General features: G+C 45.3%; 1 long non-coding RNA gene across 1 annotated transcript in view; it reads left to right on the forward strand.

The window, feature by feature from the left end:
- The first annotated feature begins 944 nt into the window (after positions 1-944).
- Positions 945-12,451, forward strand: part of LOC129080537 (uncharacterized) — a 32,142-nt gene continuing 20,635 nt past the window's right edge. Inside the window, exons 1-2 of the long non-coding RNA XR_008530187.1 lie at positions 945-979; positions 8,422-8,712. This is a non-coding gene — a long non-coding RNA (uncharacterized LOC129080537). The remainder of the gene's footprint in view (positions 980-8,421; positions 8,713-12,451) is intronic.

Here is a 12,451-nt window from a genome sequence, read left to right on the forward strand (position 1 = left end):
TGCAGGGAGCATGTCGAGGCCCACTACGGTGGCTGGGGCCCCCAGAGATGAGAAGATGGCCAAAGTAATCCAGGAGGCCAGTTCTGGCTTCTTCACCTGCAAATTGGCATTGATACTCTCCACTTCACTGGATTTCTGTGAGAATTAAGGCATAATGCATGTCAGGGTGCTTTGTAAAGTAAGTGCTGTCCAAGTGCTCATGAAGTTAGTTTATAAGACTAGAAAATCAGGGGCTTGTCTGGTTCATAGTGGACTCAGAAAAGTGGACGTAATTGATGTGTAACTACAAAGGGCGTGGCCCCCTCCAAGTGTCCTGGCTGCTTTCTGTGTCTGGGCCGTGGCATTTAAGGGGGCTAGGATGCAGGTGGGAACTTGGAGCCTTCAGCTTGCTAGGTGACCTTGAATGAGTCATTTAACTTCTCTTTGTCTTTATTTTCTCATCTGCAAGAATCAACTGACAGTAGAGCTACTCTGAGAGGATCATTGTTTAAAAAAATCTGTTAGAATGCTTAATTCTGTTTATATATTTTCTAAGTTGTTGGAGTAAGGTTTTCCTTATTCCTGTTTTGGATTTTTGTATCTCTTTTCATGAGTGAGATTGGCCAGAAATTGTCTTTTTTTCCTCCTATTCTTTTGTGGTTTTGGTAATAATATTATACTTCAGAGAATGAGTCTGGGCGTGTGGCAGAATGCTGGATGAAACTCCAACTCTGAACTCTACATTTTCCTGGACACGACTGTAAAGCCAGACACTACATTTTCAGCCTCTGTTGGGCTGAGTGTGGCCTATCCATGTGATTAAATTAGCACCAATGCAATGTGAGTTTAAAATAAAATTGCTTGTCCTGGACTCTTTCTCTTTCTGCAAGCTGGCAGACAAACATGCCTATGGCCAGGCTTCAGCTGGGGAGATGAGGACACCATCCTGAGGGATGATCAGGCATCAGGATGGAACAGCCTGCAGTCCTTGATTTCCCTGGTAAAGCAGACTGTCTAGCCAGCCTGGTGGTGGTGGTTTTGATTGTTTGGTTATCTTTTTGTTATTGATTTACACCTTAGTTGCATAATAAAAATGTGTTTGAAATGGGTTGAGAACCACTTTATGGCTTAATATGTGGTTGGTTTTTGTAAATGTTTTCATTATGTGCTTCAAAACATGTGTCCCAACTATTTCCTGGATATAGAATTTTAACTAAGATAATTGATGAAGTTATCCAAATGTCTGTATCTTTCCCAAATTTTGGTCTGCTTGATCTGTCAACAGTTAAGAAGATAGGTTGAATTCTCCCACTATGAAGATAATTTTTTAATTTTCTTCTTATATTTCTAATAAGTTTAAAGGTCTCTCATCAAGGGAATATAAGTTAATAGGCTTTATAACATCCTGGAGAGTGAACTTGTTATATGGTATTGACTCCATTGCTTTCTGTCTTAAAGTATAGTTTGATTTCAATATAGCTACCCCAAATTTATTCAGTTAAACATGATCTGGTATACTTTTTTCCATCTTTTTTACTCTCCAATACCTTTTTGTGTCTTTATGGTTTTGATCAATCTGTTTTAAATAGCATATATTTATATTTTTTATCAAATCTGCTAAGCTTTATATTTTAATAGGTGATTTTAGTCCTTTTATGTTTGTTGTGATTGTTGTTATATTTGTATTTGTCTCTTGTTTCTCTTTGCCTGTCTTCTCTGTATCTCTTTCTCCTGCTTTATTTTTATTGCTTTTTTATGGTTATTTTTGGTTTAACATTTAAAATTCTTTTTTACATCTGCATTTTATGTCGAACATTTAATTTCTAGTCTTTTAGTTTTTACATTTGTTTTTTACCTTTTGCGCTTAACATCATTAAACAATATCTGAACATTTCTCCTCAACAGTCTGAGAAACAACACAAGAATATTAAATACTTTAATATACTCACCCTTCTCCTGCCTGACATGACATTGTAATTGAATACTTTAGGTCTGTCCATTTTTAGCCTCATAAATAGTATATTCTTATATTGTTATTGGTGTTGTGATTATTATATTTTCCATAGAAACAAGGTCTGGTTTGTGTCTGCCTACATGTTTACCATTTTTTTTTTGTTCTTTGCCATACTTCTTCAAAGGTCATGTTTCTTCTTCCTGAAGTTCATTATTTAGAAGTTTTTAAAGAGAAGTTGAAGTGTTTGTAAACCTAGTTTTGATGGTCTTGTTTTACTTTCTTCTGTTACTGTTGAGAATTTTGCTGTCGCTGTAATCGTCAGTCCTTTGGGGTGACCTGCCTTGACTCTCTTACTGCTTTTAAGATCTTCTCTCTCATTAGTTTTTCCGCATGCTTACTGGAACATTATCAGTGTGGATTTGTTTATTTAGCCTTATTTAGTATATTTATGTTTCTGCATATTCATGACTTGTCATCAGTTCTGGAAATCCTCTCAGCCATCACTTCTCTGAATATTGGCTCCCTTTCATTCCTGTTGCTCCTTCTCCTATGTTCCATCTTCCCGTCTGAATTGTATTCTCATAAATTTCTTCGGCTCTAGCTTCCAGATCACCAATTCCCTATTCAATTGTATTTAATCAGCTGTTTAACCCAAACACTAAATTTTTAACTTCAATAGTTTAATTTTCATTTCTAAAAGTTCTGTGTTACCCATTTTCACAGTTGCCTGCCTATTTTTACTCATTTCTTGGTCCTTGTATACATTTAGCTCCATATTTCAGTTCTTTCTTCATTTAGTATAGGGTTATTTTATAATCTGTATATTACAAGCCCAGTGTCAAAAGCTTTGGAAGATCTAAATTCACTTGTCATTCTGCTGTCCTTCACCCATTTTATTATATATATGTTTGTAATTTCTATAGAAAGCTCTTTTTGAATTGAACTTGTCTGAAAACCAAGTCAGACCTAGATTGGGAGGTTAATTTTTCAGAGGTGGTTGATATACACGTCTGCTGAGAGCCAAGGAGCTTCAGAGACCTGGAGTCACTTTAGCCCCTTCAAAGGCCCCTTGTTAAAGTCAGAGTTTTGGGCTCAGGTCTCTGACCTTGCCTTCAACACAGGGCTTAGTCTTCTTATCATGGTGTGGACATTTGCCCTCAAGGAAACCCTGGCTTTTACCAGTGAGCTGTAATTTTCTGATCTTTCTTGCTCTTTTCTTAACTCCATGTTTGGCCGTGAAAATTTCCTGGACTTTCCAGGGAGCCCAGCGATGCATTAAGGATTTTGTTTGTTGAGATTAGTGCAGGATCCAGGGGGAGGGCTTTTCAGAGTCTATTGGGACCTCACTGCCGGGCAGAGAAGCAGCCCAACAATTCTGCACTGTCACTGAGCCCTTTGGTGTAGACGTGCGGGGCATGCTGGCCAGGGCATTTGGAGCTGCATGGCTGGGAACAGGGTGGGGTCCGAGGGTGCTGGGTGCTGCAGACATGGGCCTTAGCTGAATGGACAGAGGCACTACCTGGGTGAAATGAGCACTAAGGGAGGGATTAGATGCCGGGCCTGAAAGCAGGGGGAGGAGCCAAAAGAAGGACATGCCACAGGTTTGGTTTCCCTGGAACTGGGTGAAAATAGAAAGTCTTTGAGGCAATGGGGGTCGTTTCTCATGGGGATCAGCTTACGGCACAAGGCTGGGGCGCAACATTGGTTTAAAGAGGCAGGAACCAGCCATGCAAATGTGCCTCTATGGATACAAAGGAGACCAGCAGAGCACCTTTCCATTGGGCATTTGATTAGCCTGTGGGCACCCCTAAGCAGTGCAATAGAATTTCAGAAGAGACTAAGGTCAGTGTGGGCCAGACAAGGTGGACCAGGCTTTTGTCCCTGTACACCTTGGTGCCATCTCTTGCCTCTACCTATGATAATGTCTTCTCCATTTCTACCCTGATGGACTCCTACACATCTTTCGTGGCCCAGCTTTATGGCCACCCGTCAGGGAAGCCCTCTCTGACTGCCCCAGGGGTGACTCCCACAGCACTGGCTACCACCAGTGCATAAGTCTCTTCTCTACTTATCACAGTGGTTACAAAGTATCTCCCACTCTGCCAGCTCATCACCGGTCTCTGGGGAAGAAACCAACCCTTTGTGTCCCAGCCTGGCCGTGTGACCTGGGGTCACAGGTGTGGACTCTGCCCTTGGAGGCCAGCCCCTCTGTTCACTGCTGGGTCACCTTGGCACACTTTCTTAATACCTCCTGGTGTATCTCAGTTTCCTCATCTGAAATTGGACACAAAATAATACTTCCTCAAAGCATTGCCACAAAAGTTATAGAATTAACCCTTGTCAGGCACATGGGGCCCTACAGCCCCTAAGAGGTGCTCCACCCGCGCCGAACGTCGTCATCCTGCGTCAGCACTGAATTGGGGACGCACATCTCTGGCTGGGATTTCCCAGTTACGTGAAGCTGAAACCCACTCGATGTAGTTTCAGTTGAAGGAGAGGCTCTCAGGAAGGAGAGCGGGGCTTGCAGGGCACAGAGGTGCAGGGTCTGCCACCCCCTCCATGGGTGTCTTCTCTCATCTTCAGTTTCCTGTTTATACCTCACTCTCCTCTCTCATCACTACTTGTTCCTGCTGCTCACAGCTGGGGCCACGTGTGCCCCTGGTGTGATCGGCAACGCTGGCAGGTGCTAGAGCCTCACAGCCTGCCCTTGCAGCCAGTGGACAGTGTCCCAAATCCAAATCCTCAGGGAAACGTTCTGATTGTCCCAGCTTGGTGAGGAGCAGCTCCGCACCAGTGAGCTGATGCCTGGGAGAAGAGGGCCATGTTCACCTGGGACTCAAATAGCACAGGGAGGTGGGAGGACAGAAGAGGCCCAGAGCCAGGACACCCCCACCACCCTGGGGAGAGGACAGTGGAGAACAAAGCACCATGTCTGCTCTATCCCCAGGCCTCTGGGAGCAGCCTGTGGGAGCTGGGACCTGGGAGGCAGCTTGGGTGGACTCACGTCAGGCAGGAAACCCCAGTCCCTTTTGTTGAGGCAGGGTCCCACCATGGCCTTTCCGGAGCCCACCTGTCCCCACCTCTGGCTTTAGGTCTGGGAAAACGCTAGTTCCCTCAGAGGGACAACCACACAGCGTGTGTGAGCAGCTGTGGTGGCAGCTCCATGACTTGTCACGGAAGCAACATCCCTGACACTGCCACAGCCAGAGGCTGCCCTGATGCCAGTGGCGTCATTGGCGTCCCCCTGAGCCTCTGGCATCCAAGCTGCTGGAGATGCTGACCTGGCCAGCCCCGGCTCTGGGCCCCACTCCCTCAGCACTCCCGCCTCTTCAGATCCAATTCCTGTTTATGGGAGGCTGCCCTGGGCATGCACTGCCTGAGGTTCAGACATTAACCGGCAGTGTTTATGGCAGTGATGATGATTTCCGTCATTCAGAAGAGCAAAGTGAGAACCGGAAAGTGAAGGGGCTGCCTGAGGTCACAGAGCTCATAAGTGGCAGAACTGTGATTTGGACACCATCTCATAAACACAAGTTCTGTGCTTTATCCCACGCTGCCGCTGATGGGTGAGGACCGGAGGCCACCTGCTCTTCGTGATCACCTTTTTCAGTTCATTCATTAAACAGAACATGTTTACTGAGCACATAATGTGTGTTAGACCTCAGACATAGGCATTGTGCTAGATACAAAGGTAAATCAAATACGTCTTGCCCTCAAATAGCTCACATCTATTCATCGCCAAGATTGCAAAGGAAATGCATAAAAGCCATAACAAAAGAGCGAGCCTTTGAGAAGAACTGAGTGCTCATCCACACAAAATAAACTGAAACAAACCAGTTCCTTCTTCAGTGGCTCTGTGATGCCCAGGATCAAGTCCAGACTCCCTTCCAAGGCTCTCAAGCCCCTCAAGGTCTGGCGCCACCTCCCTCTCCAGTCTCATCTTCTGTCACTCTCCTTCCTTGTCCCAGCCATCCCACACTACTGCTAGTTCCATCAAGGTGACTACCTGCTCTCTTTTCTTTGCTTCAGCTCCTGCTGCTGCGTGGAATGCCTTTTGTCTCCTTCCTTCCCTTACAAACTTCCGTTCTTTCCTCAGAGACCTCAGCCACAGCTTTGTCTGTGAAGACACCATCGCCATTGCCTTGTAGAGGCAGAAAACCTCTCCCTTCTCTGATCCTATTCATACCCTACACAGTGAGTTGTGTGGGTGAAAATGGAGGACTCCAAAAGATATGTCCACCCAGCGTCTGGGACTGTGAATTTATTTTGAAAAAGGGTCTTTGAAGATGAAATCTCACTAAAGGTCTTGAAGTGGTATCATTCTGGATTAGGGCGGGCCCTAAATTCAGTGACAACTGTCTTCGTAAGAGAAAAAGTAAGGAAGAGTTGACACAGACTCAGAGCGTATGGCCACGTGAAGATGGAGACAGAGACTGGAGTGGTGTGTCTACAAGCCAAAGAATGCCGAGGATTGCCACTAGCTCACAGAGAGAAGCCACCAAGAGCTAGGAGAGGGACATGGAATGGATTCTTTCTCAGAACTTCTCGAAGGAATCAACCCTACATATATCAGGATTTCCAACTCTGGCATCCAGAACTGTGAGAAAATGGCATCTCTGTTGTTTCAAGCCACCCAGTGTGTGGTAATTTACTGGGCCAGCCATAGAAAACCAGTAAGCATTATCTGCACAACACTGAACACATGTGTTCCCAGACCTGCCCCATCCGCTGAGCTGTGAGCAGGATCCGAGTCACCTCCATTACCACGTTCCCAGCTCAGCGATCCATGACACACATATAGTTGGTGCTTTATATATGCTTGTTGACTTGAACTAGCAATGGAAATTAATCTATTAGAAGGAATCTTAAAGGAATCGGCTTTATGGAGTCAAACTTGGCCTAATACTAAGTGAAATGTGGCCTGTTAGCATTGGCCTGCAGGGACAAATTTAGATTTGGTGGATCAATCAATAAATCGTCCAATGTCTCTGGCTCTGAGTCCACATCCAGGCAGATGTGTGATGCCTGTTTGCTCCTCACTAAAGGATTTCAAGTAGAACAATGTCCATTTAAGAAAGGAGTAAGTGGGTCTCACAGAAGCCATTTTTCCATGCGTTGCCCACTTGTCAGAGGTAAGGTAAGGATGCTCTTTCGAGCATTTACACAGAGAAATGGTTCCAGCAGTAGGCTGAGGGCAGCAGAGGCTCTCCGCAGGCACCGGCATTTGGGGGATGCCGTTGTGCCCTGTCATTCCTTCACCCCTCTCCTGTTAAATGGCCCTTGGAATGTCCTTTGGGAAATACCATCTCATCAACTTTCAGCCCTTTGGGGGTGGGGTTAACACCACCTCCTGGCATTCTTGAGGCTGCAGGGACTGGTTCAGGGATGGGCATATGAGTCTCACAGAGCCAATGAGATAACAGACACTTTTGCTGAGGATTCTGGAGCAAAGATATGTGCTTCTCCCCTTTGGCTATAAACCTGGCTGCCTGTAGGTCAGAGCTGTGGCCCAGGTTGCTGCCATGGTCTAAGAAGATGAGGCCGATACACTGAGTGAAACGAGTCCTGCCGCAATGGCTTGCGCGCCAGTCAAGTTGCAGTCGAAACTACTCCCTGACTTCTCAGTTTTTCAAGCCATTTAACTCCCTTACCTTACTCTGGCTTGCGTTGGAGTTTCTTCCATCTATAACCAATAGAGTCCTAACCATTATAAGAGTGATGTGGTGGGTCCAGTTACTCCAAAATCCAGGGGTATGAAATAGCTTCATATGGGAAATAGTGTAGGCTTTATAGCTGGGGAGACTTGCATCAAAATTGCAGCTCTATCAATCAGCTGTGTGACCCTGAGGAAAATACTTAATTTTTCCAAGCTTCAGTTTTCTCATCTATGACATGGAGGTAGTGCCTGACTTTGGGGTATATGAAGACTAGAGATAGTATATGCAAATCACTTAGCATGGTGGCCCACCAAACATACCTTCCATGCATGGTCCCTTAAGGGGAGCACCTCTACTTTCTTTTTCTTTCTTTTTTTTTTTTCTTTTTGAGAGAGGGAGGGAGGGAAAGAGAGAGATTGATTTGTTATTCCACTTATTTATGTATTCACTGGATGATTATTGCATGTATGTGCCCTGAGGAGGGATTGAACCTGCAACCTTGGCGTATAGGGATGACGCTCTAACCAACTGAACTACCTGGCCAGGGCTGGCAGAACCCCCTTCTTTGCCTGCTCTGGCAATACCAGCTATTTTCTGGGCTTTAGAGTGGTCGTCAGAGACAGCTCTACATTTTTTCATTCGAGACATACCACATTGTTTTTATTAAGTTGTTTACTTTTTATGATTAAGAGTAATAAATGTTCATTGAAGAAAATGAGAACATATAGAAAAAGAAAGAAGAAAAATCACCCATAGTCCTATGATTAAGAGTTAACCGTTATTACTATATTCAATACTTTGTTTATAACACACATTTTTGTCTTGACAAAGGTTACACCTTGCACATTCCTTTGGTATGTGGTCTTCAGAGGTTATTGAGGTGGTTGTGGATAAATCTGCATAAAGATCACAGAGCTTCTTGGGAGAGGAAGAGAGGATGGAAATCTTCCCTTGTTCCATTGGAGAGCTGCTGCAGATGAAGAGCCTGAGGTTCATGGGCAGGGAAAGGACTCTCCAGTGTGTTCTGCTGCAAGTAACAGCAACTCAAACCAGCAGTAACTTAGCAAAATAAGAAGAGGAGGAAGAGAAATTGCTATTTCCCTCTCCTATACAAGCCTGGAGGTGAGCAATGCATGATTGATAAACTATTTCTGCTCCTCTTATGCCCCAGCCAGCTCATGCTTTTCCATCCCTAGAATATGGCTCTCATTTCAATAATCCAAGATGGAAACCAGAGCTCTAGACAGCTTGTCCACATTCCAGGCAGCAGGAGGGACTAATGAATAAAAAGGGGGAACAGTCCACCCTAACTACCTTTAAAAGAGGGTTTAAGGAAGTTGTTGCCCTTCTGTTTACATCCTATTGTCCAGAGCTTAGTTTCAGGGCCAGTGGAGCATGAGAAATGTAGCCTTTATTCAGGATACTAAAATAGAGAGGTTATGGCACTATGGAGAAAGGGATAGCTTGAGGGGAAATGCCCCACAGCGGTAAGGGTATGTCTGCACTGTGGCCCTGGCTCCACATTGGATCCCATACGACCCTGGGGGTAGATGGATGGTATATGGTGTGAGGCTGGATCAGAAGCCCGGCCCCAAAAGTGTTCTCTGAGATTATTGGTTCCGAAAGTAAAAAGCTCAGGCTCAAGTGGGTGCCAACTACAAGTAAGAGGTCCACTGTTTCCATCTTTCCCTCTTCTTTTTTTAAAAAGATTTTATTTATTTATTTTTAGAGAAAGGGAGGGAGAAAGAGAGGGAGAGAGACATCAGTGTATGATTGCCTCTCAAGTGCCCCCAACTGGTGATCCCACCCACAACCTGGGCATGTGCCCCAACTGAGAATTGAACTGTCGATTCTTTAGTTCATAGACTGTCACTCAATCCACTGAGCCGCACTAACCAGGGCTCATCTTTCCTTCTTCTTAGTGCCTTCTATCTAAGGTGCATCACAGCCATGGACAAGGCAGTGTATGTCTGTGTGAGACCCTGTAAAACTGCCTATTTCTGGAAGCACAGATGCCTGGGTCTCCATCTGTTTTCTCCTGGGTGGCTCTGGGGCTGTGCATGGCTAAGCAGCGATGCTGAGCAGAGCTGCATAGGCTGGGACTTGCCCTGAGACACTTTGAGAGAGTCTCTGGCTACGACAAACACTGACACACCAGCTCAAGATGACTAATGGTGACGAGGGATGGCTAGGACTGAATGATACATGTAAACAGTCATGAAAAGACATTATTCCTCATCCAGGATCAGGGGGTGCAGCAGAATCTCACAATAGGGAGATGGGAGCTTGGAATGTGTTAATGGGGTTGGTGAGAGGAATGTGATCATTATAGCGAACATACTGGACATGAAAATGTGTTTTTCCAAACATACATCATATCTTACTCTTTTAAAATGTAATATATGTAAACATTTTTTCTTTAACGTGTTCTAAAAATAGTGTGTGAGGTTCTTTTAGGAGTCTATATATTATTTATCTTTCCATTCTTGGCTGGATACCTACTTATTTCAGTGCCTGGCACGTGGCGACTAGCTAACACATATTGATGGAACTGATCTGACATTGTCATCTAACCACCATTGTTACTGACCATATAATATCTCATAGGCTTGTTGTAGTATAATTTACTTAACCCTTTCCCTGTTTTTAGATTTCAGGCTATGTTGATATTTTGCTATTACTTGAAACACTGTGATAGACACCTTTGTGTACAAAAGGCTTTCCATCTTCAAGATGATTTTATTTATGTAGATTAACAAAACAAGTATTCCTGGAATAAAATTTAAATTACAGACATTTTCTCAGGGGTTCCTGGGTCTTAGGAAGAAGGATCAAGGGAGATAAGGAGAGAAGGAAACTTCCTAGTGGAACTTAATGTTTTACATTTTTTAAAAAGAGATTCAGAGGAATCTAATGACATTCTTACAGTCTGCACTACTAAAAATGTTTTCATCTTCATTCTATGGGAAATAAGATAACATAGAAATACACTTAGAGTACTGGCGATGATTTTGTATACCACACCTATAACCATGTATCTGGTCTACCACTATTATGATTCTGGGGAGAAATTGAGCTCTCTTGTGATTCCCTCCCTCTCAAAAGGCAGGAGGCACATATATAAATTAAATCAAATTAGCCTCTCTTCCTAGAAGACACACTCACTGAGGAAACTCTTCTGATGGGTGTGGGGTTACTTTGTCATTCATTGGCCTTGGCCTTGGACCTGTGGACTGGCTTGATGGATGGAAGATTACAGAATGTCTGCCTTGGAGTGATTTGTAGTTGGCTGATACCCAAGGAACTGAGTTGTCATTCTGTTGCTTAATAAGCTCCCTTTCTAGCTTGATGATGCACGGTGGTCACAGTTCATCATCTCCTTTGCCAGGAGATGGGCAATGCAGGGTTCAACTAGGCAGGACCACAGACAGTCTTGTGAAGCTATGTTGGACCTCCTGTAGCTCATTGGTGGGTCAGAGAGAGTTCTTGAAATGTCTCACTGCAGGGGGATTCTCACTCGTGTCCATTCTGCAAAAATTTGAATCTATGCTGGACAATCGGCTCTTCCCCACCCACCATCCACGTTCACTTATTACTCCACTGCAGTGTGCCAGTCAGTGTGCTGGGAGGCACAGGAAAGGCTTCATTCTGAGAATTATTTGCTGATTGGTTGATGAAACATTACTAAGTACTTCCTCTGAGCTGGGAGCTAGAGGAAAAAGGAAAACAGAGGCTCTACCTTCAAAATCTAGCAATCTGGCAATCTGACAGGGGAGCCAAACATGAGAACAGAAAAGAACACTCAAGGAACACTGAGCCTCTGATGACAGAGGCAGACCCAGGGGGACCCAGAGGAGGGAGCGCTTATTTTACTTTTGGTACAGGTGGCAGAAGGGAGCTATAAAATCTCCATCAAGAAAATGACATCCAACTTGAGATTTGAAAGAGGAGTTGGCATTTACTGGGTGGATGGAGAGGAGGAGGTGGATGGCATTGCTGCAGAGTGAGCAGCCTGGTGAAGTTGGGTGGCCTTGGGGTATGGCCGGGGCATGGGAACGATGCAGCAGGGTGATGGTGAGGGCAGGACAAGAGAGAGTGGGATGCTGGGAAGATGGAGGAGGACTTTGTGGGCCTGGCCAGGAGTTGGTGGAGCAGAGACTGGTGGGAGCATGACTGAGCTACACATGTTCTTGTTCCAAGTCAATGAGAACTTCGCAGCAGCCTGTTAGACTCTGGAAAAGAAGAGGGATTCGATGGGTGGGCACCCCCAGAGCCAGTGATGCCAGCTCAGAGCAAGCAGGAGGCCAGGTCCCTGGCTCTGGCTGTGAAGGCTGCAAGAGGAGGGTAGGGAGGGCTGGGTGAGGGGCCCATTCTTGTCTGAGGGTCTGATGGGGTATTCAGAGGCCACAGGTAGGTCCAGGGATGGAGCTCTGTGGGGCCTTTGCTTTGGGAAAATAAAGAGTGGCTCCTTGACTAGACTCCCCCAACCTGGCCAGCCTTCCTGGATTTAAAGGGTCCCTGCAGGTCCCTGACCAGACTACCTCATTGGCAGATTACTGCAGCCTCTTAAAAGGTTACATGTGGACTGAGGACTTGAGTTCAAATTCCAGCTCTATGGCCTACCTGACTTCACGGAGCCTCGGTATCCTTATCTATAGAATGGGACTAGCTGCAAAGTGCCGTGATGACTGAGTGATTAAAGTGTAAGCGGTCAGCAAGGAGACCCAGCCTCGCAGCCTGCGAGGTACTGATGGGGTCCTGGTATCAAAAAGTCAGAAAGAGGCTGGGAGCAGGGCTGACTTCCTGGGGGTCAGCAACAGCTACATCCCTCTGCCTGCCCCACCCACCCAGGAGGGCCTGC

The sequence above is a fragment of the Pteronotus mesoamericanus genome, unplaced genomic scaffold (assembly GCF_021234165.1).
Source record: "Pteronotus mesoamericanus isolate MK-2021 breed Mesoamerican mustached bat unplaced genomic scaffold, CSHL_Meso_final contig_90, whole genome shotgun sequence".
Lineage (NCBI taxonomy): Eukaryota > Metazoa > Chordata > Mammalia > Chiroptera > Mormoopidae > Pteronotus > Pteronotus mesoamericanus.